Here is a 19,668-nt window from a genome sequence, read left to right on the forward strand (position 1 = left end):
GGATCAACATACGGAGGTGGTTGTGGTGCCGCCGCTATTCTTAGCCGGTGCCGATTCTCGTCTCGTAATCGCGGGAGGAGGTGGGAGATGTATCTCGCTCCTTGGTCCCCGGTGATTTCTATTCATTGCTTGGGTATTTGCAATTCTCGCGGCTCGCAACATTGCCCGAAAGTTGTGGCAATCTTTTTGGAGATGTCCCGATCGTCTCTTTCCGTTGCTATCGAGAAAAAAGTGCATCCGACACGGTCCGTTCATCATCTCCTCGGGGACACATAGGGTCTTTGAAACCTTGGTCCACTATTTTGCCTCGTGACCGCGAGAATCACCTCTATTGTCGCCTTGTTGTTCATTACTTCTTTGGTAGTCATCTCGACTATTTCCTCCAGGATTTCCTCGGAAGCCAGCCGATATGTGGCCGGGAGCGTCGTTGTTGTAGAACTGGCGGGAAAATCGCCTTCTATTTTCAAAATTTCGACCGCGGTCCTCTTCTGGTGACCTGTGTCGCTTGTTATATATTGTGTCTTCTCCATCTGCCCACTTGTTGGCTATCTCCATCAGTGCTGATATTGTCTTGGGGTTGGTTCTCCCTAAGTCCTCGACGAAATCTCCTCGTCGGATTCCTGCCACGAACGCGTCTATTGCTCTTTCGTCAGATATATCTTCTGCCGAGTTTTTAATAATGTTCCACCTCTGTATATATTTTCTCATCGACTCGTCGTGTTTCCGTCGGCACGCCCTCAACTCTTCCAATGACGCAGGTTTCTTGCAGGTGGATCGGAAGTTTCTCACGAAAATATCTTCAAAACTATCCCAGACTGTCGATGGAACTCGGGGGAAGTTTCTTTATCCAAGATCTCGCGGCACCACTCAGGTGGACTTGGATACTTTGCATGGCTGTTGCTCTGGTTCCTCCTACTAGCTTCACCATCTCAAGATAATCAACGAGCCAATCCTCGGGATCCTGCAAACCGTCGAATTTTTTGAAATTCTCGGGTAACTTAAACCCTTTTGGTACTCGAGTTTTTCGGACTCGTCTCGTAAAGCACGGAAGCCCGCACAGATCTTCATCGGCAACTTCTGGTGAATGCCGATGTTCTCTTCTTTCTTGCCGCGCTCTGTCTACCCTTGCTTGAGCCGCCGTATCTCTTGCCCCACTTGTTCTTGGTGGATCTTGCACTGCAGCAGTAGGTCGTGGACTATTTTCGCTTGCAGTTCCTTCAGGAGGTGTAGCTGTGAATGTTGTTCCCATGACTCCAACTCCAGCCATTGCCATATTGAACAATGCTTCTCTCGGGTCTCCGGGGGTGGTCTGGACGCGAGGATGTAAGCTTGCGTTGCCATGTATCCTGCTTCTGGCGTTTTCGGGATGATATTTCCCCTTGTATCAATCGACATGAAAGACATGTCGAGATTTTGAATTATGTTGCCTCTCTCTCGCTTCAGGTATATTTTGCAGCCGAGATATTGCCCTCCTCCGAGCTTCTCTGTGACTATCTCCCGAAGTTCCTGATTGTCGACTGAGCTCTGCTCGACGCCTGCTTGACGCGGATGCTGCCTCTTTTCTTCTATTCAGGGATGCTGTTTCTTTTTCCAACTCCCTACTCACATGAGCAAGTCTATATTGATAGGCTTGTAATTCCTCGGCAGTAGCTGTGGTGGTCATTGGTTCTGAACCATCCATGGCTCTTGCAGCCCTATCCCATGCTGCTTGTGGGAGTTGGACTCTTTCGCGAGGTGAGGTCCCGACATATTTGGTGCCTAAGCCTCTTCTGAGATCAGCGGGATCGACGTATGGGTTTCCCAAATCATCGAAAGCCTCTGACGTCTCTCGGTTCTCGCTCGGCTTGCCTCTTCAATTGCATACACTTGATGATATTTTGAGTATTGATTTTTGTCGGGATTGGTGACACCATCATAAAGATTGGTGAAGACCTTTCCGATGGCAGCAGATTTGTCGATGAAGCTGTCGACGCTGTCGAAGTCGCTGCTTATAAAGGAGTCCGGAGTCGACCCGAAGGATGTGTCGCTGAAGATCTTGACGAACTTTTCGCTTGCCTTGGTGTCGATGAAACGTGGCGACGAAAACTCTTCATCACTTTTCGAGAAGTCAGAATCGATCGCTGAAAATTTCGACGAGATCGGAACTTCGAGACGATAAGATCCTTCCTTGTTGACGCTGAATCGGAATTCTCCGAACTTCATAACGATGGGCTCCTCCAGATACGCACATGCATCCAAACGGGAGGGCGGGTGAGGAATAAAATCGACTAGATCAATTTTTTCCTGTTTACCTCGATCCATCGCATTGCTTGCTACCGACGAAGTCGACGATTCTGGACGTGCCATCGAGATCAGCTCCTTGCAACCTCTAGATCCCACAGACGGCGCCAATTGACAAGGTATTAACTTGTCAATGCCTACAGATTGTAGACTAGGGTTTCGTTAGATGTAGAGGGCAAGTAGATCTCGAAGGTTTCAGCCGAAAAGTACTCGACGATGTAAAAATTAGGGTTTGAGAGACAATGATTCGATCCCTTTCTTTGTCCCTCGACTCCCCCTTATATAGGAGGCGGAGCCGAGGGATTCGTGATACACAAGTTTACAGAGTCCGGGAGGGTTTCTAATTCATCCCGCAAGATTACAAACGATGACTCCTATTACAACTCCAACTTTCCTTAACAGTATCTTGGGCTTCCGAATCCTCTTATTCTTCGGGTCATGGGCCTTCAGTAAACCCCGGGTACCCTCTTCGGCAGGCCCATTGGGTATGCCTATGTCACCCGCACCTTGTCCTAATTAGTTCGGATTTCCATGGATTATCATCGCATTACATATGTTTCAACCAAGTGTCACAAAGGGGTACCTCTATGCCACCTGTACAAAGGTCCAAGGAGATAAATCGCATTTGATTTCTCGATTTTGATAGATCTCAACTTGAGGACATCCATACCGGGACAACATAGAAAACAGATAAGGGACTCCTCTTTTATGCTTTAAGCATTCAACAACAGATAATATTCTCATAAGAGATTCGAGGATTAATGTCCAAGCTGAAACTTCCACCATGATACATGGCTTTGGTTGGCGGCCCAATGTTCTTCTCTAACAATATGCATACTCAAACCATTTCAACTCATGGAAAATCTCCCTTACTTCAGACAAGACGAACATGCATATCAACTCACATGATATTCAACAAAGGTGTGACAGGTTGATGGCGTCCCCAAATAACATGGTTACCGCTCAACAAGCAACTTATAAGAACTAAGATACACAAGCGACATATTCCTTACCACAATAGTTTCTAAGGCTACTTTCCCATGAGCTATGTATTGCAAAAACAAGGAATGAATTTTTGAAAGGTTTTAAAGGTAGCACGCAAGCAATTACTTTGGAGTGGCGAGGAAAAATACCACATAGTAGGTAGTTATGGTGGACACAAATGGCATAGGTTTTGGCTCAAGGTTTTGGATGCACGAGAAGCATTCCCTCTCAGTACAAGGCTTTGGCTAGCAAGGTTGTTTGAAGCAAACACAAGTATAAACCGGTGACAAGCAAAACTTACATAAGAACATATTGCAAGCATTATAAGACTCTACACTGTCTTCCTTGTTGCTCAAACACTTTTACCAGAAAATATCTACACCTTAGAGAGACCAATCATGCAATCCAAATTTCAACAAGCTCTATGGTAGTTCTCCACTAATAGGTTTAAACTACATGATGCAAGAGCTTAAACATGATCTACTTGAGAGCTCAAAACAATTGCCAAGTATCAAATTATTCAAGACAATATACCAATTACCACATGAAGCATTTTCTGTTTCCAACCAAATAACAATCAATGTTGAGGCTTTCAGCTTTCGCCATGAATATTAAAGTAAAACGAAGAACACAAGTGTTCAAATGAAAAAGCGGAGCGTGTCTCTCTCCCACACAAGCATGCTAGGATCCGATTTATTCAGAGAATGGAAATAACAAAACAAAAATAAAAGCACACATACGCTCCAAGTAAAGCACATAAGATGTGACGGAATTAAAATATAGTTTCACTAGAGGTGACCTGATAAGTTGTTGATGAAGAAGGAGATGCCTTGGGCATCCCAAAGCTTAGACGCTTGAGTCTTCTTGAAATATGCAGGGATGAACCACGGTGGCATCCCAAAGCTTAGACTTTTCACTCTTCTTGATCATATTATATCATCCTCCTCTCTTGATCCTAGAAAACTTCCTTCACAGCAAACTCAAAGCAATCTCATTAGAGGGTTAGTGCATAATCAAAAATTCACATGTTCAGCAAGGACACAATCATTCCCAACACTTCTAGACATTACCCAAGGCTACTGAAATTTAATGGAGCAAAGAAATCCACTCAAACACAGTAAAAGAGGCAATGCAAAATAAAAGGCAGAATCTGTCAAAACAGAACAGTCCGTAAAGACGAATTTTTTCGAGGCACTTAACTTGCTCAGATGGAAAAGCTCCAGTTGAATGAAAGTTGCGTACATATCTGAGGATTACTCATGAAGTTTTTTCAGAATTTTTATATTCTTCTACAGAGAGAAAAAATCAAATTCATGACAGCTAAAAATCTGTTTCTGCGCAGAAATCCAAATCTAGTATCAACTTTCTATCAAAGACTTTACTTGGCACAACAATGCAATAAAATAAAGATACAAAGGTATTGCTACAGAAGTAACAAGTACCTTGACTCAAAACAAAAAGAAAAGCAAAAATAACAGAAAATAAAAACGATGGGTTGTCTCCCATAAGCGCTTTTCTTTAACGCCTTTTAGCTAGGCATAGTGATTTTTATGATGCTCACATAAAGATGAGAGTTGAAAAGAGAGCATCAAGAAGCATATATAAAACATGTTTAAATCTAACACTCTTCCTATGCATAGGAGCCTTGTAAGAAAACAAGTCAATGAAGAACAAAGTGAGTAGCATAGGAAGACAAAACAAGTGTAACTTCAAAAATTTCAACACAAGGAGAGGAGAGTTAGTATTATCGTGATATATGAAATCGTGTCACCCTCTCTCATAAGGACCAGTAGGTCTTAAAGTACCCAGAAAATAAAAGCAAATCAAGAGAAAGCTCAAAACATTCATCATAAAGAGAAGAAATTTAGTAACATGAAGATTTCTATACCCATACTTTCCTCTCTCAAAATAATTTTCAGTGGAATCATGAATAAACTCAACAATATAGCTATCACATAAAGCATTCTTATCATGATCCACATGCATAAAAGTATCATTACTCTCCACATAAGCATAATCAACTTTATTAGTAATAGTGGGAGTAAAACTATCACAACCATCATTGTAATCATCATAAATTGGAGGCATAGAATAATCATAATGAATTTTATCCTCAATAGTAGATGGACTGAAAATATCACAATCACCATAACGAACTTGAATATGATAGACAAGATGTATATTAGAGAGATGGTTTTGGGTAATCCCTCCATAACTATGACAAGTTTCATGAGGATGACTGTAATTATAACCTATGTCATAGTATTCTTTATAATAATTGTCAAAGATAGGAGGCATAGTGTCATCATAAGAAATAGAATAGTTATCTTCCAAAGTGTGTTCATCTGTAAACATACCATCATTGTTACTAGAAGGAGATGTATCAAACATATAATCATCAGTAGCAAAAGGATTTTCAAACACCTCATCCCCAAGCTTAGAGCTTTCTATATCATCATGGGAAGAAACATGGATAGTACTAATACTATGGCAATTATTAACATCATCATTTTCAGAATTAGTGTCCCAGTAGATCTTCAATATCAAAAGAGGTGTGCTTTTCCCAATCATGATCACTAATATAAATAACGGGCATAGGTTCATCATCAAGTTCAGAATCATCGAATTCAGAATTATAAGTATCAATTGTAATAGGAGCAACAAGTTTGGGAGAAGATACCGTTTCCTCTCTCCTTTTACTCCTCTTCTTCTTCTTCTTCGTTCCCTTCTTCTTCTTTTCCTCTTTAGGAGGGAGAGGCTTGAAAGGAAGCTTCTCCACATAACCTGGTTTATTATTAGAAACAATAGAAGAAACTTGGGAGGATACCTCTCTTTCATTAATAAGAACAAAACACATATTAGTCCTTTCATATTTTGGTAAAGTCCCATCCTTTATAATACTTTGTATGTAGGTGTTGGCATGGCAATTATTAACACAATAGAGATAACATCCATGCAACACACTATTCATATCAAGATCACTCATATCTAACAAAGAAATTTTTCTTGATAACTCTTCACACCCCAAAAATAAAGTAAGTTTATCATGCTGATTAGGAGCGATCATGTTATCACAATATAGACTTGAAGTACTCATTAAATTCGAAATACTATCATCATGACCAGAACATTGAAAATTAAAATGACCCACTTCATAGCAAAGTTCACAAATAAAAGGATGGAGGTCACAAACTTTTTCACCAAGATCTTTTAGAGCCTTGTACCACATTCTAGTTTTTTCATTCCTATGATGGATACAATATTCATCTTTGATTTGATTAATTCCACAAGGTCTATGCATTCCACAAAAATTAACATGCTTATAAGAAATAGTATTTTCAGAAGTTTGGGCATGTTTATTGCAATCATTAACAACAATTTCATTTTCCATGCAAGTGTCTTTGAAAGGTTCATGATACACGTCCCAATTTTCTTTAGGAACATTAATATGAGAAGCAAAGGTTCTACAACAATCAACAATAATTTGAGAATCAAAACCATAATTATCACTAAGCTTTTGAAAACCAGCAGTTTCAATGAAAGACTTAATGCATTCATATTCATAGTTTATACCTGATTCTTTACCTTTGTTGTTCTCCCAATCTTTAGTATTGCTTTGAATTCTTTCAAGAAGATCCCATCTAGCTTCAACCTTCTTACTTGTGAAAGAACCCTGTGAACATGCATCTACATAATCCTTATAATGACTTGAAAGCCTTGCACAAAAATTAGTAACAATTATTTCCTCGGAAAGCTCATGGTTAGGACATTTGAGTATTAATGTTTTTAGTCTTCCCCAAGCTTGATCAATGCTTTCTCCATCATGAGGGTAAAAATTATAAATGTGATTCCTATCTAGATGCACTTCATGAAGAGGATAAAATTTAGAGTAAAAGAGAGATTCAAGTTGTTTCCAATTCGATGGTTGTTCATCCAGCAGACCTATACCATTCCTTTGCTTTGTCCTTAAGTGACAATGGAAATAGTTTCCTCATAACATTTTCTCTTGATAAACCTGCAATCTCAAATAACTCACAAAGTTCCGTAAGTTTAGACAAGTGAACACTTGGATGGACTGATCCATCCCCTACATACTGATCATTCATAACCCTTTCAACAATTTTCATAGGTATTTTAAAAGAAATACTTTCAACAGGTGGATTTGGAATATCACAAGCATCATTTGAATTACCACATATTGGAGACAAAGCATTATCAAGGCAAAATACTTCATCCAAAGCTGAGGAGCAAAAAAGATTATTTTTATATAAACTAGCTTCCCCAAGCTTGGGTTTTTCCATAGCATTAAAAATAATGGTGTCCAAAAAAATTATACTAATAACATTACTACCACTATTATGCAGACAAACTTCCATAGGATTTTTAATTTTCTCTTCAAAAGCATCATGTCCTAATATAAGATAAAGTTCATAAAGATCTCTAATTTTTTTGTTGTTTTCCATTAAGCCTAACTAGTGAAATAAAAACAAGAAACAAAAAGATATAATTGCAGAATCTAAAGGAAATAGCTTCGAGCACTCACACACCGTCAACAGTGCTAGGAAATAGCTTAGTAGTCGGAGGATGTGAATACCTTTTACCTTACCTCCCCGGCAACGGCGCCAAAAAATAGCTTGATGTCTACGCACGCTTCTATTCCTGTAGACAGTGTTGGGCCTCCAAGAGCAGAGGTTTGTACAACAGCAGCAAGTTTCCCTTAAGTGAATCACCCAAGGTTTATCGAACTCAGGGAGGTAGAGGTCAAAGATATTTTCTCCAACACATCTTCCCCCTCTCTCTCCCCTCCGGGACGTAGTCCCCAAATCCCTTCCGAGTCCCAAGCACACACCCGACGCGAAGATGGCTGATCCACCAATGGTGCTCTCCCGGCCCCTGCCGCCTCTCCCCCAATCTCCGCCGCTGCTGCAGGTTCTCGTTGTCGGGGCTGGCTGGTGTCCCGCGGCACCGCTGGTCAACTCTTAACGATGTACCGCTACCTCGCCGGCGCGGTGAACCACTCCACGAGACGCACGACGAGCTCACATTGTATGTGACGAGGAGTCTCTCTCCGTCTCTCTGCCAGCGGCGGTTACAACATCTAGGCATCTCCACCGGTGAGCCGTGCTGCTATGCTCGCATGGCTTCCACGACCACCCGAAACTCGTCGAGCTGGCCCAGGTGCTGCTCCTTCTTGTTTGCTGCACCGTGGTGCTAGTGCGTGGAGTTAGTGTGTGCATGGGTGGTGTCTGTGCTCCCCAACACACCACACCACCAGCAACGCACGGGTGCAGGCGCACAACTAGCTTGCTGAGCTAATATGCACGGGTGCACACTCAGCTAGCTTGCTAAGCTAGTACGCATTGATGTCTACGCACGCTTCTATTCCTGTAGACAGTGTTGGGCCTCCAAGAGCAGAGGTTTGTAGAACAGCAGCAAGTTTCCCTTAAGTGAATCACCCAAGGTTTATCGAACTCAGGGATGTAGAGGTCAAAGATATCCCTCTCAAGCAACCCTGCAATTAAGATACAAGAAGTCTCTTGTGTCCCAAACACATCTAATACACTTGTCAGATGTATAGGTGCACTAGTTCGGCGAAGAGATAGTGAAATACAAGTAATATGAATGATTATAAGTAGCAATTGCAATCTGAAATAAAAATGGCAGCAAGCGAACATGTAGCAGAACTTGTTGGAAACGATGTTTCAATGCTTAGAAACAAGGCCTAGGGATCATACTTTCACTAGTGGACACTCTCAACAATGATCACATAATTGAATAAATAAATGCTACTCTCAAACACTCTCTTGTTGGATAACAAACACCATTCATTGTGTAGGGCTGCAAAAGCACACCTCAAGCCGGAGTAAACAACCTCCACAACGTCATAAAGGAATCACACACGATGCACACACTGTCACCATCACACCGTGGAGAGTGACTCCGAATTTCATATTAAAGTAACCTCTAGAGTGCATAATAGACAAGAGTAACATCTACATATTCAACTAGATTACAAAGCTCATGATCACATAAAGATCACACAATGGGAGAGAGAGATGAACCACATAGCTACCGGTAGAGCCCTCAGCCTCGGGGGAGAACTACTCCCTCCTCATCATGGGAGTCAGCAGCGGCGATGAAGATGGCGGTGGTGTCGATGGAGAAGACTCCGGGGGCAATTCCCCGTCCCGGCGGCGTGCCGGAATAGAGATTCTGTCCCCCGAAACTTGTCGTCGATGGCGGCGGCGCTGCGGAACCCTTGGTGGAATATGACTGGATTCTTTAGGGTTTTCACATCTGGGGCAATATATAGGCGAATGGGCATCGTCGTTGGAGTCCCGAGGTGCCCACCCCATAGGGCGGCGCCGCCCCCCTCCTGGTCGCGCTAGTGGATGGGGAGGAGGCCGTGGGCCTCCTCTGGCCTGGCCCTTCTGGCTCCATGGGTCTTCTGGCGAAATAGAATTTCTGTAATTTTTCTGGATTTTTCCGAGCACTTAGGTTTTTGGGCCTTTTCTGCAATAAACAGACATAATAAACAGAAACTGGCACTGTGGCATCTTGTTAGTAGGTTAGTCCAATAAATGCCATAATATGATATAAAGTGCATATAAAACATGTAGGTATTGTCATAAAACTAGCATGGAACATAAGAAATTATACTTACGTTGGAGACGCAGCAGCCGGCAAGCACATGCGTACACGGGCGGGAGCGCGCGGCGAGTTGGATGAGCAGGGTGTACGGCCGGCGATCCCGATGAGCTTCTAGCAACCCTCTCGCGCCGTGAGCAGGCATGCGCAGCCGAGCAGGAGGGCATGCGGTCGGCGAGCTACTGCAGCTACTGAGCCTCGCATGCACCGGCAAGCAGAGGCGTGCAACCGAGGCGAGCGGCGGCTCATCGATTTGTCTGCTATTGTTGACCATCCTTTACGTTTTCTTGGGAGTATCATGAAGTAGTACGCTGCCGCCTCGTCCATCACTACCCCACCACGCCGGTCTTGCGGGCTTTGCAGCGTTGGGTAGAAGACACAGATATCTAACCATTCTTTTATTATCTCTCTCCACAAAGTGGGGTCATGCATGTATCCTGTTACTACTCCGTATATCTTTTCCCACCCTATACTGGAAAACATACCTCCTGTAGTGGACCCCGCACAGCTCTCTGGGCCAATGCAAGGTTGAGTTGATGCAGGTTCACATGTCGGACGGTTCTGAAAATCCACTCTCTACTAGAGTACCAGTAGAAGTTTAGTACAATACTAGAGCTAGTTAGGGCTCCTTTGATTTAGAGGATAGGAAAGCATAGGAATAGGAAAGACATAGGATTGAGATGTCATGACTACTTTAATCCTATGAGAAGATGAAAGGTCTTTGCTTGTTGCAATGGAATTTTTATGAGGTATGAGCTAACGTTTTTTTCCTATATGATTTGCCCTAAAAGATTCCTATAGGATTATTTTCTATAGGATATGTTCCTATAAATCAAACAGTTTATGTAGGAAATTTTCCTATAGGATCCAAATCCTACATAATTGCTACATAAATCTTTTAAATCAGATGAGCCCTTATTGACTTATTATAAGATAGTGTCACATATGCAAAAGTGCCACGCTAGATGGGCTCTAAATTCACTACTAGCTCTAAGTAGTACGGACTACATCCATCCTAAAACTTAAGGCTTATATTTAAAAAAAAAGTTAAACCAAGTAAAGTTTGACTAAACTTTTAGAATAATCTATCAACAAATAAAATATTTTTTAGATACCATATAAAAATATATTTTATTATGTATTTAATTATATTGATTTTTTATTTTGTACGTTAATGATTTTGGGTAAAAACCAAGTTTGACTTTCTAAAAATAATATAAGCCTTAAACTTTGGGATGGAGGAAATACAAAATTAATATCATAAAATAGATAATAAAATATATTTTCGTATAGTATCTACAAAATATTATATTAGTTGATAGATTATTCTAAAAATTTGGTCAAACTTTACTTGGTTTGACTTTCCAAAAAAATATAAGCCTTAAGCTTTGGGATGGAGGTAGTACTTACAAAGTTAATTTTACGAACTTTGAAATTGTCTTGCTCAATTGCATGTCTAGCCGTGCACATACGTTACGTATCTTCTGTTGTTGCGGTCTAGGTGTACGCATGCGTACAATGCAGACGGGATTACGACGAAGGAAGGGGATTGTGTTGTTGTAGTTTTCCATATCAAATGCTGGTTAATTTCGGAATAACCTGTATTCGGATGATTCGTAGGGAAGTGGTATCTCAGGTTTGACATTTTGGTGTCTTGTAAGAACGGAATATTTCTTGGTGGGAGGCGACGATTTCATCGATAACGAGACATCAACGATAGAATTCGTCAATCTCAAAAACTATTGAATCAGTTTTTTAAACTCAATTCCTCAAAAGTGGTCATAGATGTAGAATGTACGTGCATATGTTCATAGAAATAAGTGTATGTATATATCCATAAACGATCTGATTTTAGGGTCACGCAAACCAGAGGCACATCGTTTATAGGAACCCGATCTCAAACCTGACACATGGCATCAACGAGTAGGAGTTTCAAGGGGAAGCTCGGAGATATCACAAGTCATAGGGTCAACGAGTAGCAGTTTCAAGGGGAAGCTCGGAGATATCGCAAGTCATAGGGCAGCACACAATGCCCAGGGACAAGCAACCAGCAGCATGATGTGTCATGGTAACACCTCTAAGGAGGTGAACGTCTCCCATAGACGTAGTTTTCGCCGGCAGTGGCCGAAGCCTTGCGGAGATTTTGCCCACACACCATCGAACAAGATGCCACAGTGCCAGTTCCCTATTTTCTGCTGTTTTTGTATTTCAGAAAAGTTGTATAGGAAATATTCTCGGAATTGGACAAAACAAAAGCCGAAGTTAATATTTTACGGTAACAAAGACAGAGTCCAGAGGGGAGTCGAAGGGGGGCAGCAGGGTGGCCATGCCAGCCCTAGGCGCGGTCTGACCCTGGTCCGCGCCTAGGGGTGGTGTGGGCCACCCTGGCCTCCACCGACATCACCCCTCCGCCTATTTAATCACAATCTCGGGAAAACCCTGAATACACGAGCCTCCATCCACGAAAAGTTCCGTCGCGGACGCCATTGCAGAACACATCTCGGGAGGGTTCTGAAGCTCTTCTCGGCACCCTGCCGGAGGGGGAGATCATTGCCGGAGGCATGTACATTGCCATGCCCGCCTCCGAAGTGATGCGTGAGTAGCTCATCCCTGGACTATGGGTCCATAGTAGTAGTTAGATGGTTGTCTACTCCAATTTGTGCCTCATGTTTAGATCTTGTGAGCTACCCTACATGATCAAGATCATCTTTAGTAATGCTACATCTTGTGTTTGCTGGGATCCGATGAATATTGTATACTATGTTGAGGTCGATTATATATTCATGTCATATGTTATTTGTGATCTTGCATGCTCTCCGTTGCTAGTAAATACTCTGGCCAAGTAGATGCTTGTGACTCCAAGAGGGGGTATTTATGCTCGATAGTAGGTTCATGCCTCTAGTTTTCTGGAAGAGTGACAATAACTTCTAAGATTGTAGATGTGTTGTTGCTACTAGGGAGAAAACAACAATTTTTATCCGAGGGTAATTCATTTGTTTACTTTACACACATTGCTTAATGCAATAATAACTTAATACTGGAAGGGGTTCGGACGATAACCGGAAGGTGGATTATTAGTCATAGACGCAATTGGATTACGGTCTATGTATTATGTTGTAATGCCCAAACGAATCTCATAGTAATCATCTTGTCATGTATGATATCTTTATGGAGAGACACCTCTAGTGAACTGTGGACCCCGGTCATTTCCTTACACTGATAAATTCAAACCGCTGTAATCCTTCTCGGTTTACTTACTGCAAAGCTCTGTTCTCTTTAATTACCGCAAACATCTCTTTTCGATACGTCTAATCCTTTGTGTTCAGCAAACCGGTGAGATTGACAACCTCACTGTAAGTTGGGGCAAAATACTTTGGTTGTGTTGTGTGCAGGTTCCACGTTGTTGCGGACGCCGGTAGTGCGCCCTGCCACTAGTCAGCTAGCAATGCCTTCAGAAGTCAAGCCTTTCTCCTACTGGTCGATTAAACCATGGTTTCTTACTGGGGGAAAACTTGTTGATGTGCTCATCACACCTTACTCTTGGGGTTTCCCAAACGCTTCCACAACAACTAGAAATGGTTCCGGAAGCGGACACGAAGATCATAGCTCCCATGTCTACAAAATATTATAATCATGGAGATCAAAGTATCTATTGAACCTTGTAGATATGGTTTACTTTGTGATCAAATAAATGATTTATGGCAAAGGATTGGTTATGAACAATGATAAACCAACTACATACAAAGAAGTTATGATGGGCCATGACTCCGTTAAAATGGCTATACGCCATGAAATCCAAGATAGATGAATACTTTTTGAAAGTAAATGGATCTATAATATTGATGAACTTGGATGGAATATCCTTGAAGAAGCTCGACTTGTCGAAAAGTAAGTTTACGACAAAGTTCAAAGAATTGACTACGATAAGATTAGATCTTCCGTAGCGATGCTTATAGTCTATGTGGATTATTCTAGTGATCGCTACATATTTCTATTATGAGGTATGATAGTAGGATGGTAAAATACATTACTTAACAGAAGTGTGTATTAAAGGTGTATACAAGATACAACCAAGAGTTTTGCTAGTCCATGGAATACTAGATAGGTATACAAACTTCAATTGGATGAAGTAAGTATCGCGGAATTGGAATCTTCACCAGATGAAATAATCAAAGAGTTTTTGATTTCATCAGAGATGATGAAGAGGCTTGCATTTGCAAGAAATTAAGTGGGAGCGCTGAGACATATTTATAATACTTTATGTAGATGACATATAGTTGGTTATAAATGATGTAATTATATACTTGATTAAAAGGTTTCATTGAGAATTAACTTTAATGAAAGGATATGGACTGAAACATATTTAGTGTCAAGATCTATGAAGATAGATTGAAACACATAATAAGTTTAAGTCAAAGTACATAGAATGGATATTGAAGTAGTTCAATATAGAAATATTAAGTAGATGTTCTTGTCATGTGAAGGATTAACAGACTTGAGTGTATTTGACACTCAATGAGTAAAAACACATGAGTGATTATAGATCACGAATAATATGTACAAAATCAGATGACTTGTGCTCTAAAGTGTTATGGGCATGTACCAGAATGATTCATGTGATGATCACAGGACGACAGTAAGAATATCCTTGAGTGCTTTAGAAGAGCCAAGGATATATATATATATTTTTTATATGGGGAAATGACAAACAAATCGATGTAAGGTGTTGCACCGATATTTGTTTGGTCACATATAAAAATTAATTTCAAATCTCAAATTAAGCTAAGTATTGTTTAAAAGGTAGCACAATGAGCTAGAAGTTGTCTATGCTAGATTTAGATGAGTTCTAAATGTTGTGACGGATTCTACAAACGAAGACAGAGTATGTCATTGTTTTGACAATGACTGAGAATGTTAAGTCAAGAAGTTCTTTAGAACTTGGTGTAGTTCCGATAGTGTCAGAACTTTGAAGCTATATTGTGTGTGACAATATTAGTGACATATTTCAGACCGCGGAATTAAGGTTCCACCAGCAGACCAAACATATTTAATGCCAACTCATTTGGAAAATGAGTGATGCGTTAAGACGTAAATAAATTGCAAAATACATACGTTTCTGAGCTTGTCAGATCCGTTGACTAAAACCTCTCCCATGAACAAAACATGATAAAGCACCGAAAGGCCATTATATCTTTACATATATAAACTGGATTATTGACTCTAGTGCAAGTGGGAGACTGTTGGAGATATGCCCAAGAGGCAATAATATATGGTTATTATAATATATCTTTGTGTTTATGATAATGTTTACATACCATGCTATAATTGTATTAACCGAAACATTGATACATGTGTTATGTAAACAACAAGGAGTCCCTAGTAAGCCTCTTGTATAACTAGCTTGTTGATTAATAAATGATCATAGTTTCATGATCATGAACATTGGATGTTATTGATAACAAGGTTATATCATTATGTGAATGATGTAATGGACACACCCAATTAAGCGTAGCATAAGATCACGTCATTAAGTTATTTGCTATAAGCTTTCGAAACATAGTTACCTAGTCCTTCGACCATGAGATCATGTAAATCACTTATACCGGAAAGGTACTTTGATTACATCAAACGCCACTGCGTAAATGGGTGGTTATAAAGGTGGGATTAAGTATTCGGAAAGTATGAGTTGAGGCATATGGATCAACAGTGGGATTTGTCCATCCCGATGACGGATAGATATACTCTGGGCCCTCTCGGTGGAATGTCATCTATATTAGCTTGCGAGCATATGAATGGTTCATAAGAGACCACATACCACGCTACGAGTAAAGAGTACTTGTCAGGAGACGAGGTTGAACAAGGTATAGAGATTCCGATGATCGAACCTCGGACAAGTAAAATATCGCGTGACAAAGGGAATCGGTATCGTATGTGAATGGTTCATTCGATCACTAAGTCATCATTGAATATGTGGGAGCCATTATGGATCTCCAGATCCCGCTATTGGTTATTGGTCGGAGAGAGATCTCAACCATGTCTACATAGTTCGTGAACCGTAGGGTGACACACTTAAGGTTTGATGTCGTATTAGTAGATATTGAATATGGAATGGAGTTCGAAGTTTTGTTCGGAGTCTCGGATGGGATCCCGGACATCACGAGGAGTTCCGGAATGGTCCAAAGAATAAGATTCATATATAGGAAGTCATTTTATAAGTTTGAAAATGATCTGGTGCATTTATGGAAGGTTCTAGAAGGTTCTAGAAAATTCCGGAAGAAATCACTATGGAAGGCGGAGTCCCGGAGGGACTCCACCAAACTTGGCCGGCCAACCCTAGAGGGGTGGAGTCCCAGGTGGACTCCACCAAGGTGGCCGGCCACCCCCTCCCAAGGAAAGGTGGGAATCCCACCTCAAGTGGGAATCCCACCTTGGGTAGGTTTCATGTCATATGGAAGGTTTTGGTTTGGGGTCTTATTCGAAGACTTGTAGACCAACTCTTGGGTGTTCCACCTATATAATGAGGGACAAGGGGAGGGGGCCGGCCACCTGAAGCCATAGCTTGGCCGCACCCCATAGTGGCCGGCCAGCCCCTCTCCCAAACCCTAGCCGCCCCACCTCCTCCACCTCTCCCGCAAACGCTTAGCGAAGCTCCGCCGGAGATCTCCATCGACACCGCCACCACGCCGTCGTGCTGCCGGGATTCAAGGAGGAGCTACTACTTCTGCTGCCCGCTGGAACGGGGAGGAGGACGTCGTCTTCATCAACATCGTACGTGTGACCGAGTACGGAGGTGCTGCCCGATTGTGGCACCGTCAAGATCTTCTACGCGCTTTTGAAAGCGGCAAGTGATCGTCTACCGCAGCAACGAGAGCCTCCTCTTGTAGGCTTTGGAAATCTTCAAGGGTTAGTCTCGTTCATCCCCTCATTGCTACCGTCTTCTAGATTGCATCTTGGCTTGGATTGCATTCTCGCGGTAGGAAATTTTTTGTTTTCTATGCTACGAATCCCATCAGTGGTATCAGAGCCGTGTCTATGCATAGATTGGTTGCACGAGTAGAACACAATTGTTTTGTGGGCGTTGATGCTTTGTTGTCTTTAGTTTGAGTACTTTGCATCTTTGTGGCATGGTGGGATGAAGCGGCTCGGGCTAACTTTACATGACCGCGTTCATGAGACTTGCTCCACGTTCGACATGCAACTTGTATTGCATAAGTGGCTTTGCGGGTGTCTGTCTCTCCCACCATAGTGAAGATTCAATTTACTCTTTCTATTGACAACACTAGTATCACCGTTGTGGTTCATGTTCGTAGGTAGATTGGATCTTACTCGAAAACCCTAAACCACGTAAAATATGCAAACCAAATTAGAGACGTCTAACTTGTTTTTGCAGGGTTTGGTGATGTGATATGGCCATAATGTGATGATGAATATGTACGAGATGATCATTATTGTATTGTGGCAACCGGCAGGAGGCTTATGGTTGTCTTTAAATTTCATGTTGAGTAGTATTTCAAAGTAGTTGTAATAGTTGCTACATGAGGTGAACAACATGAAGACGGAGCCATGGACCTTGACGCTACGCCGACGATGATGGAGATCATGCCCGTTGATGATGGAGATCATGTCCGTGCTTTGGAGATGAAGATCGAAGGCGCAAAGACTAAAGGGCCATATCATATCACATATGAATTGCATGTGATGTTAATCCTTTATGCATCTTATTTTGCTTAGAACGCGACGGTAGCATTATAAGATGATCCCTCACATTAATATCAAGATAATAAAGTGTTCTCCCCTCGTATGCACCGTTGATATAGTTCGTCGTTTCGAAGCATCTCGTGATGATCGGATGTGATAGACTCAACGTTCACATACAACGGGTGTAAGCCATGTTGCACACGCGGAATACTTGGGTTTGCTTGACGAGCCTAGCATGTACGGACATGGCCTCGGGACAACGGAAACCGAAAGGTTGAACACGAGTCATATGGATGATATGATCAACATGTTGATGTTCACCATTGAAGCTACATCATCTCACGTGATGATCGGTTTTGGTGTAGTGGATGTGGATCGTGTACCACTTAACAACTATGAGGGATGTTGTATTAAGTGGGAGTTCATTAGTAATTAGATTAAAACATGAACTAATTATCATAAACTTAGTCTGAGTAGTATTTTGAATTAATTTTGTAGTATTGGCATCCGTTTTTCTACCATGCGCTAGTCTTGTAATTGAGATAGAAATACTGTAAAAATCTGACACGAAACTTTACAGACTGGTACCGTATTGTTCAAGAATCAAGAATTGTTTAAGTTCTATTGCAAACTTTTAGTAAACCTCACATTGTTGATTCAAAGAGCTATGATTTCAATTAGTACCTAAAGTCATCTTGTCTCCGTGAAACTTGAAGTTCAAATCTGTTTGAAAAATAAGGAGCTGAAAATTTAGTTTTCGAAATAATCAAGGTATGAGATATATGTGATATCTAAGACCTTATTGCAAGATGATAGAATATAATTTGGTGAGACTACATAAACTCATAAGTTTTATGGGAATGTACGAAGGTTGAAGACGCAAGGCGTCCCAATCCTCCAACTATTGGGGCACTAACGATATTCGCATATCCATGAAGTGATCGTCCTTAGTATGCACCGTTGCTAAGACTCGTAGTTTCGAAGCATCACATGATGATCGGATGTTATAGATTCTACGTGTGCATACAACGGGTGCAAGCCAGATTTGCACATGCGAATACTGAGGTTAAACTTTACGAGCCTAGCATGTACAGACATGGTCTCGGAAAGTCATCATGATATGATGGATAAAATTATATGAGTGAAATTGTTCATCATATTACTAAGTTACTAATAGTGAAATCTGAAACACTTGTCATATGATGATCAACTTCAAAGTAAGAACCTCAAGATTATTGGTATATGACCAACAAACTTAGAATTTATTGAAGGTGAAGTGTTTTCTGAGAATGAGGAAAGCTAAAAGAGAAACTACAAAAGATATTTTGGCAGAAAGAAAGAAAAGACTAGAAAGTCTAGCTCAGGTGTATATAAATGATATACATGTTATGGATGTATTCCTTGTTTGGTCACATAATGAAGTTCTTGGGTATTTGTACCAGATTGGTTGGTATGAGATGTCATACAGTACAACGCAATACAAGAATACGATGGCCTAAGTGACTGATAAGGAATATGGTAATAATGCACGTCTGGAACATAATAAAATGTTATTATGATAGTCGTTGGCATTGTACCTAGCCCTTAGAATTTATAATAAAGAACTTAATAATTTTTATTTTGCTCTAGTCAAATAAAAACAATGAGTTGTTCAAATTATGACATTAGTCCATGTACGATGGATAAGTTATTATAAATCTTAATGGTGAAACACATATACATAACACTGACGCTAAAAATGCTATAAGGCAAATGATTTGAATTCCACTTATCTGTGGAACCGCCATTTAGGTCATGTTAGAAAGGAACGCATGAAGGAACTCCATGCAAATGGATTTTTTGGAGTCATTTGATTTTTGAATCGTTTGGCGCTTGCAAATCTTTTCTAAAGAGAATTATTAAAATACCGTTCATAGGCCAAGAGTTGAACGGGCAACTAACTTAGTGAAAACATACATGATGATGTATGTGGTTCACTGGGCATAGTTGTGTGCGGGAGATTCTTCTACTTCATGAAAACTTCCAACAATGAATTGAGTATTATTTGTGGATATATTC

The sequence above is a fragment of the Lolium rigidum genome, chromosome 3 (assembly GCF_022539505.1).
Source record: "Lolium rigidum isolate FL_2022 chromosome 3, APGP_CSIRO_Lrig_0.1, whole genome shotgun sequence".
Taxonomy (NCBI): domain Eukaryota; kingdom Viridiplantae; phylum Streptophyta; class Magnoliopsida; order Poales; family Poaceae; genus Lolium; species Lolium rigidum.